The sequence below is a fragment of the Bos grunniens genome, chromosome 12, assembly GCF_055505025.1.
Source record: "Bos grunniens cultivar Pamir isolate PY7600 chromosome 12, Bosgru_T2T1.0, whole genome shotgun sequence".
Lineage (NCBI taxonomy): Eukaryota > Metazoa > Chordata > Mammalia > Artiodactyla > Bovidae > Bos > Bos grunniens.
This window is the reverse complement of record NC_141176.1, coordinates 79,400,007-79,420,152: the sequence shown is the minus strand read 5'-3', so window position 1 is coordinate 79,420,152 and position 20,146 is coordinate 79,400,007. Positions and strand designations below refer to the sequence as shown.

The following is a 20,146-nucleotide window of genomic DNA, read 5'->3' as shown; positions in this document are numbered from 1 at the left end:
AGCAAAGCAATGAAGACCTAGCACAGCCAAAAATAAATGAATAAATATAATTTCTCTTAAAAAAAAAAGACACCATCAAGAAAATGAAGACAATGCATAAAATTGAAGTAATATATTGCAAATCATGTTTGGTAAGGGACCTTCCTTACCCAGAATATATAAAGTACCGTCTTAGAACTCAAAAATAAAAAGACAGCCCAATTTTTTTAATGTGCAAAGGAACTGAATAGACATCTTTTCCAAACAAGATATAAAAATGGCCAAGACAAAAAAAAAGAAATGAATTCTTTTTTTTTTTTTTTTACTTATACTGCTTTTTATTCAAATCGTCATTAAAAACGTGTTCATTGTGAAACTGTCATCAGTCTCTTCGCTGGGGAACACGGGAGGGTGCAATAGGAAGAGACGGCTTGTGGTTTACAGGAGGGCGTGGTGGGTGGGGGCGGGGTAGAGCTGCTTGAACCTCCTGTAGCGCTGTTTTGATGTAAAATCGGAACAGAAAATTAACTTTATTTGAAATGCATTGACCCTTCTCCAAGCAGCTGATAACACATGGTAAAAGCACACTGATTCTAGATGTTCCCGAATGAAAAGGCTCATGCTTTGCAGACTACCAGCACATGCATCCACTTGGCCAAGCTGTTTTCCTGCTGGTAACTTCAATTCCTGTTTTAAAAACCATGCCAACTCCTCTTGGGTGTTCTGATTGATGGAGTTGGCAGCACAGGAAGCCAGGCCTGTTCCAACAAAGGTAAGCAGAAAGCAGGACCAGTCAAAAGGCGCTGGAGCCAGGGCAAAGCTGGCCGAGGTGGTGCTGACGACCAGGCTGTGAGGGGACAGCCGGGCCAGAATTCCTGGCAAATCATCCGCACGGAGCTTAATCTGTTTCCACTGCTTCTCTTCTTTCGTCTCTTTCTCCAGAGCTATGGAGCCCTCAATTACTGAGGTGGGTTCTAGTTCTATCAATGGTTTTTCACTTGGCTTCTGGACAGAGACAGGCTGGAGGGTACAAGAGGTCTCATCTCGCATATTTTGGCTTTGGCCTCATCCAAAGAAGTTTTTTCAAGGAACGGAGATTCTGCTGGTTCTGGCTTCGGTTTTATTTGCTGCTTGAGGCTTCTGTTTAGTTGTGTGACATACATGTGCCGGAGGAAGTTTTAGTGTTGAAATGTGACCCACTGCTGATTGACGTTCCTGAGAAGATGCAGGAACCTATGAGGTGACTCCCGCGTGGCTCTTCTTTCTAGATACCAGATGCATCCTCCTCCCCAGCCTGTCAGGAAGTGTGAGGAGAGAGTGTGCGGGGATGCGGCCATCACTCAAGAGTTCAGCCACGCCCTGGGAGCCCCGTGTCCTCTCTCCTCACCCGTTGCCGGGCGCCGCCATCTTCTTCAAAAAATCCTAATAAAAGAAGAAAAATGGGGGGGGAAATGGCCAAGACATACGTGAAAAGACGTTCCACATAATTAGCTGTTGTTGTTGTCGTCACTAAGTCATGTCTGACTCTGCAGCCCCATGGATGCACCACGCTGGGCTTCCCTGTCTTTCACTACCTCCTGGAATTTGCTCAAATTCATGTCCATTGGGCTGGTGATGATATCCAAACATCGCCCTCATTAGCCACTAGGGAAATGCAAATCAATGACAACTTCATACTCACTAGGATGGTTATAATCAAGATGAACATTAGCAAAAGCTGGTGAGTGTATGGAGAAATGGGAGCACTCACAGATTGCTATATGGAATATAAAATGGTGCAGGAACTTTAGAAAACAGTTAAACATCAAAATGTTAAACAGAGTTACCATGTGACCCAGCAATTCTACTCCTAGGCATATAGTTTACAGAACTGGAAACATGTTCACACAAAACCTTGTATCCAAACCTTCCTAGCTATTATATGTTCATAATAGTCAAAACATGGAAACAGTCCAAGTGTCCATCAATAAGAGAATGGGCAAACTGTGCTAAAAATCATAAAATGTTTTTGGCTATAAAAAAGGAATGAAGTACAGATGCATGCTACAACATGGATGAACCTCGAAAACGATTATGCTAAGTTAAAGAAGCTGCTTACAAAATGTCACAAATTGTATGCTTCCATGTGTGTGAAATGCCCAAGATAGGTAATTCCATGAAGGCAGAAAGATTTGTGGTAATATGGAGAAATACTAATGGGTATAGAGTTTCTTCTTGGGATGATGAAATGCTCTACATTTAGGTACCGATGATGGGTGCACGTATCTGTGAATATACCAGAAACCACTGAGTGCAGACTTTCAACAAATGAATTTTCTCTTACGTGAATTATCACTTTAAAAAAAGTTTTAAAGGAATGGAAAAACATTCATCATGCAGACACCAACTGAAAGAAAGCTGGAGTAGGCACCTGACATAGTGAAACCTATAGAAACAGAAGACAGAACTGTGGTTGTCAGAGGGATGGAAGAGGAAGAAAGGGGGACTTGTTCAGTGGGCTCTGTGAGTTTCTATGAGTTTCAGTTTCACACTATGAAAAAGTTCTAGAGATCTGTTGTACAACAATGTGAATATACTTAACACCGCTGAACTGTACACTTGAAAAATGGTTAAGATGGTAAATTTTTTACCACAATTTAAAAGATCGTTTTTAGATCTCAGCACAACTATGAAAAAACACATTAAAAAGAAAGCTGGAGTGGCCAACTACATCTGCTGTTATTCAGTCACTAAATCATGTTGGACTCTTTGCAACCCCATGCTCTAAACATCAGTCTCCTCTGTTGTCCACTCACTCCCAGAGTTTGCTCAAACTGATATCCATTGAGTTGGTGATGCTATCTAACCATCTCATCCTCATCCTTCTCCTTTTACCTTCCATCTTTCCCTGCATCAGGGTCTTTTCCAATGAGTCAGCTCTTCCTATCAGATGGCCAAAGTATTGGAGCTTCAGCTTCAGCATCAGTTCTTCCAACAAATATTCAGGTTGATTTTCTTTAGGATTGACTGCTCTGATCTCCTTGCAGAATCTTCTCTAGCACTACAATTCCAAAGCATTAATTCTTCAGTACTCAGCCTTCTTTATGCTCCAACTTTCACATCTGTACATGATTGGAGTGGTTTGTCATTTCCTCCTCCAGTCGACCACATTTTGTCAGAACTCTTCACTATGATCTGCCATCTTGGGTGGCCCTGTGCAGCATGGCTCATAGCTTCTTTGGGTTATGCAAGCCCCTTCACCATAATGCTATGATCCACGAGGGGCCAATGACATTAGTATCAGACAAAGTAGAATTTAAAGCAAAGAAAATTATCAGGGATAAAGTGGGACATTACATAGTGATGAAACGATCCATTCACCAAGAAGACAATAATCCTACATGATACGCTTCTAACAACAGAGATTCAAAATATATAAGCAAAAACTGGCAGAACAGAGAGGAGGAAGAGACATTCACAATTTTAGTTGGAGTGGTCAATACTCTTCTGTCAGTAATACATACATAGAATGAATAGACAAAAAATCAGCAAGAAAAAAATCAGTAGAATTGATCATCAAGCTACTAAATTTAATTGACATTTATAGAACGCTCTACCCAATACACATTCTCTTAGAACATGTGAAACATTCACCAATATAGGTCATAAAATGAACCAAATCCTAACCAATTTAAAAGAATTAATATTATAAAAGAATTAGAAGAATTTAAATTATGTAAGGTATGTTCTCTAACCATGATACGATTAACCTAGAAATCAGTAAAAGAAAAGTCATTTCTGTTAGAAAACTAGGAAGGAAAAATCTCCAAAAGGAAAATCTCCAAATACTTGTAACAACACACTTTTAAATACTCCATGGGTTAAAAAGGAAGTATCAAGGGAAATGAGAAAATATTTTTACTCAAATAAGAATGAAACTACAACATACCAAACTTTCTAGGTTACAGTTAAAGTACACAAAGTCCAGTGTAGGTCCTGTGCAGATATCTACAAGTAGTGAATAATATACCCAAGGTATTGTGACTCTGCCAAAACATACAAGGGCTTGTGGTTGCCCAGAAACGGAAAGGAAAATAGAACTTGAATCCAGAAGTCACCTGTTCATTTGTATCGCCATCGGCTATGGTGAGTGACATGACTTCATGTAACTTGAAAGGGAAGTTTGCAGAAGTTTGTTGGGGCACCCGGATAATCAGTGAGCCCTAATATCAATATATCTGTTACAGTGACTGCGAGTGTAACAGGGTTCCATGGACCAGGGTGATAATGGCAAAGGAAGGAAGTGTGAGGATTTGGAATATTGGTTCAGTTGGTAAAGAATCCGCCTGCAATGTGGGAGACCTAGGTTTGATCCCCTGGTTGGGAAGATCCCCTGGAGAAGGGAATGGCTACCCACTCCAGTATTCTGGTCTGGAGAATTCCACGGACTATACATACAGTCCATGGGGTGGCAAAGAGTTGGACATGCCTAAGCAACTTTCACTTTTGGAGGCAGAGCCAATAGGACTGCTGATAGATGCCAGGGTACAAGAATGGGGGAAGGCAAGAAGGAGGCCTGATTTATGAAAATGAGTCAGTCACCTTAGAAACCTGAGAGAGGAAATAGTAAGTGCAAAGACCTTGAAATAAAAGCAGTTTTATGGTGTTTTAGGAACAGACTGTGGAAATGTAATAAACTTGGGGGATAGTAGTAGAATATGATGTCAGGAGGTAAGAAGGAATCAGATCATATGGTGCCATTTAGGCTGTTAAAAGGGAGTTTTTATCTCATCCCATTGAAAACAGGAAGTCACCAAAGGATTTTTTTTTAATTAATTTATTTGGTTGTGCCAGTCTTAGTTGCAACATGCGAGTTCTTAGTGGCAGCATGTGGGATCTAGTTCCCTAACCAGGGATCGAACCCAAACACTCTGCGTTGGGAGCATGGAGTCTTGCCACTGGACCACCAGGGAAGACCCTGGTTTTAAGGATTTTAAGGATTTTAAACAAAGGGCTGACATTATTAGCTTTAGGTTTAAGAGCAATCCTGCTGGCTCCCATATGAGTAAGAGAGGGATAAACTGTGAGCCAGTTAGGAGACTACTGCTGTAGACCAGGTAAAAGATGATAGTAGTCTGAACTATGGTGATAACAAGAGATAGAGACTGAGATACGCAAATAAATATGGAATGTATTTTTTTGGTAATAGGATTGATTAGGACCAAGTGAGTCATCAGGTTACCTGGTTATAATATATTCAAGGTGTTGTGACTCTGCCAAAACATACAAGGTCTTGTGGTTGCCCAGGAATGGAAAGAAAAATAGAATTTGAATCCAGAAGTGACCTGGTCATTTATAGCTCCATTGGCTATAGCCAAAATATTTTTGATAGCTACTTAGGCTCTGGAAAGACCAACTGGCAATTGGACTCAAAGCATTCAATTGTTGAGCCTCTATTACAAATTCATAGCAATGATATGGAAACTAAAACGAGAAAACAAATAGAAAAAAAAAAAGAAGAAATTTGCTGGAGCCTAAGCCAAGATAAGTGTTTCTATGGACTAGAAATGGGGAAAACATCACAAAATCATGTGTCAGCAGAACCCAGGGGGATGCTAGCCACTATTTTAGACCAAAAGTAATCCAGAAATAGTTTTCTTGTTCTCCTGGGTGCTTGACACCAGCAGCAGCAGCTCTGTTATAGCTTCTTGTTTACACGGATTGTAGAAACCTAGGAATGGGGAATCAAGCTGCTTCTGGCTGGCTCTGCAATTTCAGCCTCCAGGCTGAGTACTGGAGTCCAGGACAGGAAAGAGGCACCCTAGGGAAAGAAATGTGGATATATCAAACCAGTCAATCCTAGAGGAAATCAACCTTGAATATTTTATTGGAAGGACTGATGCTGAAGCTCCAATATTCTGGCCACCCGATGCGAAGAGTCAACTCATTGGAAAAAACCCTGATGCTAGGAAAGATTGAGGACAAGAGGAGAAAAGGGCGACACACAATGAGACGGCTGGATGGCATCACCAACTCAGTGGACATGAGTTTGAGCGCACTCTGAGAGACACTGAAGGACAGGGAAGCCTGATGTGCTGCAATTCATTGGGTCAGATACGACTTACTGACTGAACAGCAACAACAAGAAGCAAATAAACAAAAACTGTCTTTTCCACTCTAAATGGAACTACAAAATAAAATTGCAAAACATCAAGAACTCAAATGCTAAAAAGGACTTCCCTGGTGGCTCAGACAGTAAAGAATCTGCCTGCAATGCAGGAGACCAGGGTTCAATCCCTGAATCTGGAAGATTCCCTGGAGACGGGACTGGCTACACACTCCAGTATTTTTGCCTGGAGAAGTCCATGGACAGAGGAGCTGGGCAGGCTATATAGTCCATGGGGTCGCGAAGAGTCACACAGGATTGAGTGACTAACACTTTCTTCTTTGTAAAGCCAAAAAAGGCAACGATTCAATAACTGAGCTGAACACACCTAAAAGGAAGTTAATTAAAGAGGCTAAGGAGGCTTCCAGACATAGATAAGGAAATCTCATCCATACTTACAAAAAAAGAATGGGCTAAAACTGGCATACACAAAACAAGAACAGTTGCCTAGGGGTGCCATAATAAGTTACCACAAACTGGATGGTCTTGTTACCAAATTAGGTTGGTTTGTCCACTTGTAGCAAACCAAACCACTGACATGACAAGCTCTGCAGCAAATAATGCATTTACTTACAAGGCAGCCAAGCAAGGAGAGAGTGAGTCTCAGACCTGCCTCCCCAAAGGTGAGGGGCTGTGGGGTTTGTGAGATAAAGAAGCAGAGTGGTCTGAGGTGTGGGGATTGTGGGGAAAGGTGACTGGAAATAAGAAAAGGGTGAGGTAATTACATTTTCCAGGGGTGCAATAAGCTACATTAGTCTTCACAGGATGCCAGTTCAGAAAATGGCAGAGAGCTCAAGATCTGAGGGTGGAGTTTTAGGCCCTCTGACATCAAAAGGTCAAATAGTGGGCACTGGTGCATGCCAAGTTGAAGGAGAGGCGGTCCTAACCAGTCTTAACTGGCTTGAGCTAGAAGGAGACATAGCTGACTCCAATTTCCTGAAAAACAACGCAGGCAAACATCTTGTATAAGCAGCATCTTGGAGGACAGGCAAGTTTTTGGTGGTAACAATCAAAATGACTTTGATCAACAAAGGCAGGTTACAAGTGCAATGGATTTAACCCGTGGTTTCACTTAAGAACAAAAGAAATTTATTCTGTCATAGCTCTGGAAACTAAAAGTCCAAAATCAAAGTGTTGCCAGAGCCACACTCTCTCTCTGAAGGCTCTAGAAAAGAATCCCTCCTTGCTTTTTCCTCATTTCTGGTGGCTCCCAGCAACGCCTGGCTTTCCTTAGCTTGTTGCTGCGTCATCCTAACCTCTGCCTCCATCTTTGCATGACACTCTTCTGTAGGTCCTCGCCTTTTCTTCCTAATTACATCTGCAAAGACCCTCTTTCCAAATAGTGCACACTGTAAGGCCTGAGTGTACATGAATTTTAGAGTGAGGAGCATGATTTTACCCACCACAATAATTAATAAATAATTTTTGAAGTTAAAAGTAGCCCCCAACCCCCCAAAAAAGACACTGAATCTAACAGCTCTATATGTAGACAGAGAGGTGATGATCTCTCTCTAATATTTAACTATTAGAGTAAATATTTTTTATTTAGGGTAATATTTTTAGGGTAATATTTTATTTAGGGTAATATTAGGGTAAATATTTTTTCCAGGATGCATGACACATTTTGAAAAATCTACCAAATATTCATAAACAAGAGAGTTCCAGAAAAACATCTACTTCTGCTTTATTGAATATGCCAAAACCTTTGTGTGGATCACAACAAACTTTGGAAAATTCTTAAAGAGATGGGAATACCAAACCACCTTACCTGCCTCCTGAGAGATTTGTATGCGCGCGACTGAGCAACTGAAGAGAACTGACCAAGTAGTCGTCCACAGGGGAAGTTTTAAAAATCCCTAACCACCCTTATCATATATATTATGTTCTCTGACCATAATGCAATTAAATTGAAAGTCAATAATTAACAGATTTTTCGAAGCCCTAGAAACCCAAATGTATCTCTAAACTAGTCATGGTAAAAAAAAAAAATCATGAAAATTCCAGATTATGAAAAACTAGATGATAATGAAAATGCTACATTATCATAATTCGTGGAAAGCTGCTAAAGCAAGTATTTAGAAAGAAATTCAGAGCCTTAAATGCTGTCAGTTAACAAAAAAAGGAAAGAAGAGATGTACTTAGCTTAGGATGTTATAAACACTACAGAACAATAATAAAGAAAGAGAAAGGAAAAAAAAAACTAATGAAAAATGAATAAAATGTACTGTGATGAGAGTGACAAAGAAATATGAAGGATCCAAACCAAAAAGTTAAACATTGAAAGCCAAGTGGACAAAAATAGAGCAAGCTTAACAAAAGAGAAAAGATGTATATTAGCATTTAAAGGGGGGCAAACAGCTACAAATATAGTAGAGATGTTTTAATGTGTAAGATAAAACATGTGAGTGTCTTTATGCCAAATTTGAAAACAGAGGTGAAAAACAGAATGCCCAAATAATCCAAGAGCTAAAAAAGAACATAAATTAGTAGTTGTGCATTCTAACCTAAAAAAATCTGCCTGGCCCTCACAGATTTGTAATCCCTAGCTTATATAAAGTAAGAGTATTTTTTTTTTTTTAATTAAAACCTCTCCAACTCCATTTAAAAGTCTTGATGCTTAAACTGGAAAGAAAATAAAACCATGAAATGAATTATGAGGGTAGATATAGCAATCTTAAATGGACGATTTCCAAAACCAGCTCAGCAGCTAAAAAAAAAAACAAACCAAGAAGTTAACCAGAAATACAAGGACAGACCAACACTGAAACATCTTTTAATGAAATACATCAAATTAACAGGCAGATGAAAAATCATTTGAACAGATTCAGCTATTTGATAAAATACAGCACTCATTCAGGTTTAAAAGAAAAAATCTCGGCCAAAAAAAAAAAAAAGGAAGCAAACTGCTTTAACTTGGTACTTACCAAACCTTCTATTTTGAGGATGGTAGTGTCAGATCAGTATCGCCTTCTTTCCCTCTTGGAAATCACCAAAGCCACAGCAACAAATAAAACACAGAAAAACAAATTTCAACCTCAACAAAATGTTGAAAACTCCAGTTCCCAAAGTAAGGGGGAGGGATGCCAAATAAGAGAGGAATCAGAGAGAGAATGTCCGCCAGTGCTCCTTTCACAAAAATTCAGGAAGCTACTCCTCCAAGTGTTACCAGCCTGGGTTCTTGGACTCTTTAATCAGTAAAGCTTGATAAGAGGCCAGACCAGGAATGTAGTCAAGGCTCTATTGGGACTTATGCTGTAGCATGAGGCAGTGAGAACAAGTAACATGTGCCCTTTTTCACTCCCTAAGATGAGTGGAGGGGGCAAATAGGGTGAGGGTGAAGGCGGATTGGTGGGTTGGGTGGAAGGGGTGGCTTGGGTGGTCGGCCAGCCCCTTGGTGGAGATGTGTGTAGGGATTATCCGTGGTACCCTGCTATTGCTCCTGGCACCTCAGAAGTGGCAATGGGGTTTTGGCCTTTTGTATCTTACTGTTCATACTTTGCTCCAGCTGAGTATTCATGCAGTTATTCTTAGTTCCTTATGGTTACTTTGTGTTCTAATGCTCAGAAACTTTAGTCAAGGTACATAAACTCCAGTAATGGGTCCTAGGTCCTAGCCTGTCTTACAAAATTAGAAGCATATTCTGTAGTGAAAAAGCCCAAAATATCTTATTTGCAACAAGAAGAATGAGATGCAATGCTTAGGGACAGAATCTACTTAGGACATACTTTGGTTCCAAGAAACAAAATGTATGGTCCTGAAAGATGATTTATTAATTTTCATCTCCAGGAAACAATTTGTCCCCATGGCAGAAGGAGAGAGAAATGTGACATGATGAACAACTCTGTGGCTACCTGTCACCCTTTGCAGAGGAGAAATAAAAGCTAAATCAAATTAAACAAAAACTTGGATCAAAAGAAAAATTAAGGCTAGTGTGGAACACAACCTAATCTCCTTTGTACAAACTTTCTACAAAAGCAGTTTTAGGAAAAAAATTACCTTATTCAAAAGTGAGTACAGGGACTTCCCTGGTGGTCTAATGGCTAAGACTCTGAGCTCCCAATGCAGGGGGCCCAGGTTTAATCCCTGGTCGGGAAACTAGATCCCACATGCCACAACTAAAGATCCCACATGTCCCAACAAAGATCAAAGATCCCACATGCTGCAACTAAGTGAAGCCCCACCCCCCCCAAAAAAAAGTTGACTTCTGGTTTGCCCAGGTCCTCTTATACGTGGATATTTTTCAATAATAATAAGTACTACTTGACCCGGGATCATTGAACCTGTGGAAATGGAGGAGCCATGCATAAGGAAGGCCAAGTATAAGTTGTACTCAGATTAACTCTCCACATTGTTCAAAAGCCAACCGTACTCGTAAATGAAAGAATCGAATAGGCAATAAGCACATAAAAAGCTATTCAACATGATTGATCATCAGAGAAATGCAAATTAAAACTATAATGAGATCTCATTACACACTCACCAGAAGGGCTTACCATGCAAAATGATTGACAATACCAAGTGTTGTCCTAGGACCTAGGACCCATTACTGGAATTTATGTACCTGGACTAAAGTTTCTGAGCATCAGAACACAAAGTAACCATAAGAAATTAAGAATAACTGCATGAATACTCAGCTGGAGCAAGTATGGACAGTAAGATACAAAAGGCCAAAGTGTTGCAAGCATCTGGAACAACTGAAATTCTCATACATTGTTGGCAGGATTATGAAATGGTACAGACCACCTGACGTGCCTCTTAAGAAATCTGTATGCGGGTCAAGAGGCAACAGTTAGAACTGGACGTGGAATAACAGACTGGTTCCAAATAGGAAAAGGAGTACGTCAAGACTGTATATTGTCACTCTGCTTATTTAACTTATATGCAGAGTACATCATGAGAAATGCTGGACTGTATGAAACACAAGCTGGAAGCAAGATTGCCGGGAGAAATATCAATAACCTCAGATATGCAGATGACACCACCCTTATGGCAGAAAGGGAAGAAGAACTAAAGAGCCTCTTGATGAAAGTGAAAGAGGAGAGTGAAAAAGTTGGCTTAAAGCTCAACATTCAGAAAACTAAGATCATGGCATCCAGTCCCATCACTTCATGGCAAATAGATGAGGAAACAGTAGAAACAGTGACAGACTATTTTTTGGGGCTCCAAAATCACTGCAGATGGTGACTGCAGCCATGAAATTAAAAGATGCTTGCTCCTTGGAAGAAAAGTTACGATCAACCTAGACAGCATATTCAAAAGCAGAGACATTACTTTGCCAACAAAGGTCTGGCTAGTCAAGGCTATGGTTTTTCCAGTAGTCATGTATGGCTGTGAGAGTTGGACTATAAAGAAAGCTGAGCGCCGAAGAATTGATGCTTTTGAACTGTGGTGTTGGAGAAGACTCTTGAGTGTCCCTTGGACTGCAAGGAGATCCAACTAGTCCATTCTAAAGGAAATCAGTCCTGAATATCACTGGAAGGACTGATGCTGAAGCTGAAGCTCCAATACTTTGGCCACCTGATGCAAAGAACTGACTCATTTGAAAAGACCCTGATGCTAGGAAAGATTGAAGGTGGCAGGAGAAGGGGATGACAGAGGATGAGATGGTTGGATGGCATCACCGATTCAATGGACATGAGTTTGAGTAAAGTCCAGAGTTGGTGATGGACAGGGAGGCCTGGCCTGCTGCAGTCCATGGAGTCTCAAAGAATTGGACAGGACTCATCCACTGAAATGACTGACAACCATTCTGGAAAACTTTGATAATGAGCTAAAAAGTTACACCTATATGGACTCAGTGACCTAGCAATGAATTCCACTTCTAGGTATTGGTCTTAGAGAAACGAAAACATATGTCCACAAAACGTCTTGTACTGTAATGTGGCTTTATGTATAAGAGCCACAAATTGAACATACCTCCTCCATCAAAAGGAGAGTGGATTAAAAAATAAAACTGAAAAATTCATTCATATAATGATTTTTAAAAAGCAAACACATTGCATCAGAGATCAGATCAGTTCAGTCGCTCAGTCGTGTCCGACTCTTTGCGACCCCATGAATCATAGCACGCCAGGCCTCCCTGTCTATCACCAACTCCCAGAGTTCACTCAGACTCACGTCCCAGTCAGTGATGCCATCCAGCCATCTCATCCTCTGTCATCCCCTTTTCCTCCTGCCCCCAATCCCTCCCAGCATCAGAGTCTTTTCCAATGAGTCAACTCTTTGCATGAGGTAGCCAAAGTACTGGAGTTTCAGCTCCAGCATCATTCCTTCCAAAGAAATCCCAGGGCTGATCTCCTTCAGAATGGACTGGTTGGATCTCCTTGCAGTCCAAGGGACTCTCAAGAGTCTTCTCCAACACCACAGTTCAAAAGCATCAATTCTTCGGCACTCAGCCTTCTTCACAGTCCAACTCTCACATCTATACATGACCACAGGAAAAACCATAGCCTTGACTAGACGAACCTTTGTTGGCAAAGTAATGTCTCTGCTTTTGAATATGCTATCTAGGTTGGTCATAACTTTTCTTCCAAAGAGTAAGCGTCTTTTAATTTCATGGCTGCAGTCACCATCTGCAGTGATTTTGGAGCCCAGAAAAATAAAGTCTGACACTCTTTCCACTGTTTCCCCATCTATTTCCCATGAAGTCATGGGACTCGATGCCATGATCTTTGTTTTTTGAATGTTGAGCTTTAAGCCAACTTTTTCACTCTCCTCTTTCACTTTCATCATGAGGCTTTTGAGTTCCTCTTCACTTTCTGCCATAAGGGTGGTGTCATCTGCATATCTGAGGTTATTGATATTTCTCCCGGCAATCTTGATTCCAGATTGTGTTTCTTCCAGTCCAGCATTTCTCATGATGTACTCTGCATATAAGTTAAATGAACAGGGTGACAATTTACAGCCTTGATGAACTCCTTTTCCTATTTGGAACCAGTCTGTTATTCCATGTCCAGTTCTAACTGTTGCTTCCTGACCTGCATACAGATTTCTCAAGAGGCAGGTCAGGTGGTCTTTTATTCCCATCTCTTTCAGAATTTTCCACCGTTTATTATGATCCACACAGTCAAAGTCTTTGGCATAGTCAATAAAGCAGAAATAGATGTTTTTCTGGAACTCTCTTGCTTTTTCGATGATCCAGTGGATGTCGGCAATTTGATCTCTGGTTCCTCTGCCTTTTCTAAAACCAGCTTGAACATCAGGAAGTTCACGGTTCACATATTGCTGAAGCCTGGCTTGGAGAATTCTGAGCATTACTTTACTAGCGTGTGAGATGACTGCAATTGTGCGGTACTTTGAGCATTCTTTGGCATTGCCTTTCTTTGGGATTGGAATGAAAACTGACCTTTTCCAGTCCTGTGGCCACTGCTGAGTTTTCCAAATTTGCTGGCATACTGAGTGCAGCACTTTCACAGCATCATCTTTCAGGATTTGGAATAGCTCAACTGGAATTCCATCACCTCCACTAGCTTTGTTCATAGTGATGCTTTCTAAGGCCCACTTGACTTCACATTCCAGGATGTCTGGCTCTAGGTCAGTGATCACACCGTCGTGATTATCTGGGTCGTGAAGATCTTTTTTGTACAGTTCTTCTGTGTATTCTTGCCATCTCTTCTTAATATCTTCTGCTTCTGTTAGGTCCATACCATCTCTGTCCTTTATCGAGCTCATCTTTGCATGAAATGTTCCTTTGGTATCTCTGATTTTCTTGAAGAGATCCCTAGTCTTTCCCATTCTGTTGTTTTCCTCTATTTCTTTGCACTGATAGCTGAAGAAGGCTTTCTTATCTCTTCTTGCTATTTTTTGGAACTCTGCATTCAGATGTTTATATCTTTCCTTTTCTCCTTTGCTTTTCACTTCTCTTCTTTCCACAGCTATTTGTAAGGCCTCCCCAGACAGCCATTTTGCTTTCTTGCATTTCTTTTCCAGGGGAATGCTCTTGATCCCTGTCTCCTGTACATGTCACGAACCTCATTCCATAGATCATCAGGCACTCTATCTATCAGATCTAGGCCCTTACATCTATTTCTCACTTCCACTGTATAATCATAAGGGATTTGATTTAGGTCATACCTGAATGGTCTAGTGGTTTTCCCTCCTTTCTTCAATTTAAGTCTGAATTTGGCAATAAGGAGTTCATGGTCTGAGCCACAGTCAGCTCCTGGTCTTGTTTTTGCTGACTGTATAGAGCTTCTCCATCTTTGGCTGCAAAGAATATAATCAATCTGATTTCGGTGTTGACCATCTGGTGATGTCCATGTATAAAGTCTTCTCTTGTGTTGTTGGAAGAGGGTATTTGTTATGACCAGTGCATTTTCTTGGCAAAACTCTATTAGTCTTTGCCCTGCTTCATTCCATATTCCAAGGCCAAATTTGCCTGTTACTCCTGGTGTTTCTTGACTTCCTACTTTTGCATTCCAGTCCCCTATAATGAAAAGGACATCTTTTTTGGGTGTTAGTTCTAAAAGGTCTTGTAGGTCTTCATAGAACCGTTCAACTTCAGCTTCTTCAGCGTTACTGGTTGGGGCATAGACTTGGATTACTGTGATATTGAATGGCTTGCCTTGGAAACGAACAGAGATCATTCTGTCGTTTTTGAGATTGCATCCAAGTACTGCATTTCGGACTCTTTTGTTGACCATCATGGCCACTCCATTTCTTCTGAGGGATTCCTGCCTGCAACAGTAGATATAATGGTCATCTGAGTTAAATTCACCCGTTCCAGTCCATTTCAGTTCGCTGATTCCTAGAATGTCGACGTTCACTCTTGCCATCTCTTGTCTGACCACTTCCAATTTGCCTTGATTCATGGACCTGACATTCCAGGTTCCTATGCAATATTGCTCTTTACAGCATCGGACCTTGCTTCTATCACCAGTCACATCCACAGCTGGATATTGTTTTTGGTTTGGCTCCATCCCTTTATTCTTTCTGGAGATTTCTCCACTGATCTCCAGTAGCATATTGGGCACCTACTGACCTGGGGAGTTTCTCTTTCCGTATCCTATCATTTTGCCTTTTCATACTGTTCATGGGGTTCTCAAGGCAAGAATACTGAAGTGGTTTGCCATTCCCTTCTCCAGTGGACCACATTCTGTCAAATCTCTCCACCATGACCCGCCCACCTTGGGTTGCCCCACGGGCATGGCTTAGTTTTATTGAGTTAGACAAAGCTGTGGTCCTAGTGTGATTAGATTGACTAGTTTTCTATGAGTATGGTTTCAGTGTGTTTGCCCTCTGATGCCCTCTTGCAACACCTACTGTCTTACTTGGGTTTCTCTTACCTTGGGTGTGGGATATCTCTTCACGGCTGCTCCTGCAAAGCGCAGCCATTGCTCCTTACCTTGGACGAGGGGTATCTCATCACTGCTGCCCTTCCTGACCTTCAACGTGGGATAGCTCCTCTAGGCCCTCCTGTGCCGGCGCAGCCACAGCTCCTTGGACTTGGGGTTGGTCCAAAAATTTCTAATTTATTCTTGGAAATTTTTCTTACATGTTGATACATTTCTTCTTTTACCTTATTTTCCTTTTCTCCCTTGGGAACTCTGAAATGAGTGTACCATTGCATATTTTACCTGTCTTTCACATGAGTTCTTTTTCTGCCAATTATTACTTTAATAAACATTTATAATGGGTCAGTCATTTCCAAACACTCAGTGCTATGGGCAATTAGCAAAACTTATTTAAGAATAAAGCCAACAGATCAGCAGTTTTGGATATGCAAGAACACCAGAATATTGCTCCTACTAGTCATTTTTGAAGTTTTTTTATTGTTTCATGTATCATTATATTTGCTTCCAGGAAAAATACTCATGGAGGCTGCACTTCTGATCATAGTTTTTCAGGTATTATTTTAAATTCATTTAATGAGACCTGAGAGTCCCTTAGACTGCAAGGAGATCCAACCAGTCCATTCTGAAGGAGATCAGCCCTGGGATTTCTTTGGAAGGAATGATGCTAAAGCTGAAACTCCAGTACTTTGGCCACTTCATGCGAAGAGTTGACTCATTGGAAAAGACTCTGATGCTGGGAGGGATTGGGGGCAGGAGGAGAAGGGGACGACAGAGGATGAGATGGGTGGATGGCATCACTGACTCGATGGACGTGAGTCTGAGTGGACTCCGGGAGTTGGTGATGGACAGGGAGGCCTGGCGTGCTGCGATTCACGGGGTCACAAAGAGTCGGACACGACTGAGCGACTGAACTGAACTGAACTGAACTGAATGAGACCTGAGTGTGGAAACTGCAGCACCCATCTTCCACACACCAGGGCTGAGCTGGAAGAAGCTTGAGTGCCTAGTAACTTTGTGGAGCCACCCGTCGTCGAATTGCTTCTCTCTGGACTTATTTTTTAATATTTTAATTAATTGATTGATTTGACTGTGCCTGGTCTTGTTGCAGCACACATGCTCTTTAGTTTCAGCATGCACAATTTCTTTGTTATGGTGTGCAAAGTCTTAGTTGAGGCATATGGGATCTAGTGCCCTGACCAGAGATTGCACCTGTGCCCCTCTGCTTTGGGAACGTGAAGTCTCAGCCACTGGACCACCAGGGAAGTCCTTAGACTTTCTTTAAATGAGATAAACATATATCCTATTCTTTAAAAAGTTGCATAGCTAGTACAAAATATCTTCATGAATGCTTTATGCAGAGCCCCCAGTTTGTATCCAGGCTTCACAGGTCCATCATTGCTGTCAGTTAACAGAATCGTTTTCTGTTGCCGATGAGCAAAGAAATTTAACTAATATGGAAATTGGTGCCTGAGAACAGGCACTCTTGGGGAAATGTGGGACGTCTGGAATTATTTGACTAAAATGAGGTAAAGAGAATCTGAGACTCCAATTAACATTCACTGAAACAGTTTGTCCACTAAGGTTGGGGCTAAGAAGTGATCAACTTTAAAAGGAAGAATGCTGGACAACTAGGCATACTGACCTTTCTTCATCTTATGTATAACTTAAGAGAAAAGGATCAAATCTCAACATTTCACGTTGGCAATATTCCAGGTCTTTCTATGATTTGGATGAAAAAAATCAATTTTCACCTAAAGCTGTAAGATGGCAAACATACAAAACCTACCCCTGAAATGGGTTTTGTGAGTTAGGTTCACATTCATTCTATGAAGGTTGGAGAACTGATGAGAAGACAGTGGATCCTGACAAGTGGAAAGGGTGACATTTAAGAGGATTTGTAAAACTGAATGCAGTGGTGGTTTTCAAAATGGGGTCCCTAGACCAATGGCATCACCTGGGAACTTGTTATGGAGGCAAAATTTCTAGCTCCAGCCCTAATCTACTAAATGTGAAACTCTACTGGTAGGTACAGCTATTTGTGTTTTAGCAAGTCTTTCAGGAAATGCTGATGAAAGTTTGAGAGCATCTAAAAGTTTGAGAAGAGCTGAAGTCCTCAGCCATCCAGAAATAACTCCTCCCTCTGCTAAGAGTCGGACACGGCTGAGTGACTTCACTTTCACTTTTCACTTTCATGTACTGGAGAAGGAAATGGCAACCCACTCCAGTGTTCTTGCTTGGAGAATCCTAGGGACAGAGGAGCCTGGTGGGCTGCAGTCCATGGGGTCGCTAAGAGTCGGACACGACTGAGCGACTTCACTCTCACTCTTCACTTTCCTGCATTGGAGAAGGAAATGGCAACCCACTCCAGTGTTCTTGCTTGGAGAATCCCAGGGACAGAGGAGCCTAGTGGGCTGTCGTCTATGGGGGTCATACAGAGTCGGACACGACTGAAGTGACTTAGCAGCAGCAGCAGCAGCTTTCTTCAGCAGAGAAAGCTTTGCTACTTTTGCAGGTGAGAACAAATCATTTTCCTCTCAGGAGCCAAGCCACACTGTTGCTATGGCAACAGAATACCAATTTAGCATCGCCTGGGGGTGGGGTGGGGAGTTGGTGAGACAATCTGAAAGAACATTGGTATGGAAGATTTAGAAATCTAGATGGTGTAGGAATTTGCTAATTTATACCCCCCTCCCCAAATTGGGAGAATGTTTATGGGAATAGATTTTGAGGTTTCTAGATCAAGAAGCACTGTTCCTAATTTGGATGGGGCTGAATGTATTGGTAGATATGGCCCTTCCCAGAGGTTGTGTATTCATCGTATGAAAAGTTGGGAGAAAGACTTCAAAGCAGATGTGCACTGAACTTTGTCCCACAATCAATTAAATCTTCAAAGTCAGAGACCCTTTAACAAGGAAGGAATTCAAAGATTTCAGGAAAAGGGAATAAAGGATTGGATGCTGCTGCTGCTGCTGCTAAGTCGCTTCAGTCATGTCTGACTCTGCGACCCCATAGATGGCAGCCCACCAGGATCCCCCGTCCCTGGGGTTCTCCAGGCAAGAACACTGGAGTGGGTTGCCGTTTCCTTCTCCAATGCAGGAAATGAAAAGTGAAAGTGAAGTCACTCAGTTGTGTCCGACTCTTCACGACCCCATGGACTGCAGCCTACCAGGCTCCTCCGTCCGTGGGGTTTTCCAGGCAAGAGTACTGGAGTGGGGTGCCATCGCCTTCCAGGCACCTCTTCACCACATCTTTGATATAAACTTTTAGTAATAAAAACAGCATCAGTATGGCTTTAGTGTAGAAAGTAGAAGCCACTCTAGGTAGTTAAAGCAGCAAGGTGTGTGCATGGATGCAGGCTCGGTCGTGCCTGCCTCTTTGAGACCCCGTGGACTGTAGCCTACCAGCTACTCTGTCCATAGCACTTTTCAGGCAAGAAATACTGGAGTGGGTTGCCATTTCCTACTCCAGGAGATCTTCCTAATCCAGGGATCGAACCTGCATCTCAGGATATTTGCACCTAATTAGATACTTGCAAAATCATAGAAAGGGATAGAGCAGTTTGGGGTGGGGAACAGTAGCATTGGGACTTTTAGGTTTGGGAGTTTAATCCTCTGATTGAAAAAACCCAGTGCAGTCGCTACTGTCTCAACAGCCACTTGACATGATGAAAGTTTTGACTAGACATAGAATTCCATTGCTCCCTTTACCCACTGACACCCTGGACACCCTGAGGCGTATGACTTTGCTTGCCAGCAAAAATTATAGCAGGAAAATCGCTTCTGTCTCACTTCTGTCTTCAAGTGAAATCATTCAAGTGAATGATTAATTCAAGTGAATCATTCAAGTGAAAGTGAAAGTCGCTCAGTTGTGTCCAACTCTTTGTGACCCCATGGACTATACAGTCCATGGAATTTTCCAGGCCAGAATACTTGAGTGGGCAGCCTTTCCCTTCTCCAGGGGATCTTCCCAACCCAGGGATCAAACCCAGGTCTCCCGCACTTCAGACAGGTTCTTTACCACTGAGTCACTGGGGAAGCCCTGGTTGTGATTAAATTCATCAGGGGATCCAAAGTACGACATTTAAATACAAGTTCTTATCTGATTTGTAGGACCCTTCCCATCCCACTCAAAACACCAGGACTGAGCCACACCTTCCATGAAAGTTAGGTTTGGGTTTTGTTTTTAACTCACCTTCCAGGTCCAAGTCAGTTTAAGGCGACACATAAATGGTTCCATTGAATTGTTAAGTTGAGACTGCCACCAAATCATTTTCTCTATTTAAGCCACCCGGGAACAAAGAAAGGGAGATGATGGTACTGGTTGCAACGTGGTTTCAAAATATGGCCTCAAAATCTTTGATGCTTCCTTCCTTCAAAAGGCAAACATGATTCCTCTCCTCTTGGGTGTAGGTCAAACCTAGGGACTCAATTCTAATGAGCAAATTTCCCTCTAAGCTGCATTTTCACTGCATCTCACACATTTAAAAAAGTTGTGTTTCTATTTAGTTCCAAATGCTTTTAAATTTCTCTTGAGATTTCTTCTCTGACCCATATATTACCTAGAAATGTTGGTTAATCTCCAAATATTGGGGAATTTTCCAGCTATCTTTCTGCTACTGATTTCTAGTTTAATTCTATTGAGGTCTGAGGACATATGTCACATGATTTCTATTCTCTCATGTTTGCTAAGGTGTGTTTGATAACCCAGAATGCAATATATCTTTTTTAAC

General features: G+C 41.6%; 1 long non-coding RNA gene across 1 annotated transcript; it reads right to left on the bottom strand.

The window, feature by feature from the left end:
• Nucleotides 1-284: 284 nt before the first annotated feature.
• Nucleotides 285-9,284, bottom strand: LOC147361960 (uncharacterized). Its single transcript, XR_015138411.1, has 2 exons — nt 9,049-9,284; nt 285-1,401 (listed from the first exon to the last, which is right to left on the bottom strand). It is a non-coding gene; the product is annotated as an uncharacterized LOC147361960 (long non-coding RNA).
• Between the last annotated feature and the right edge of the window lie 10,862 nt (nt 9,285-20,146).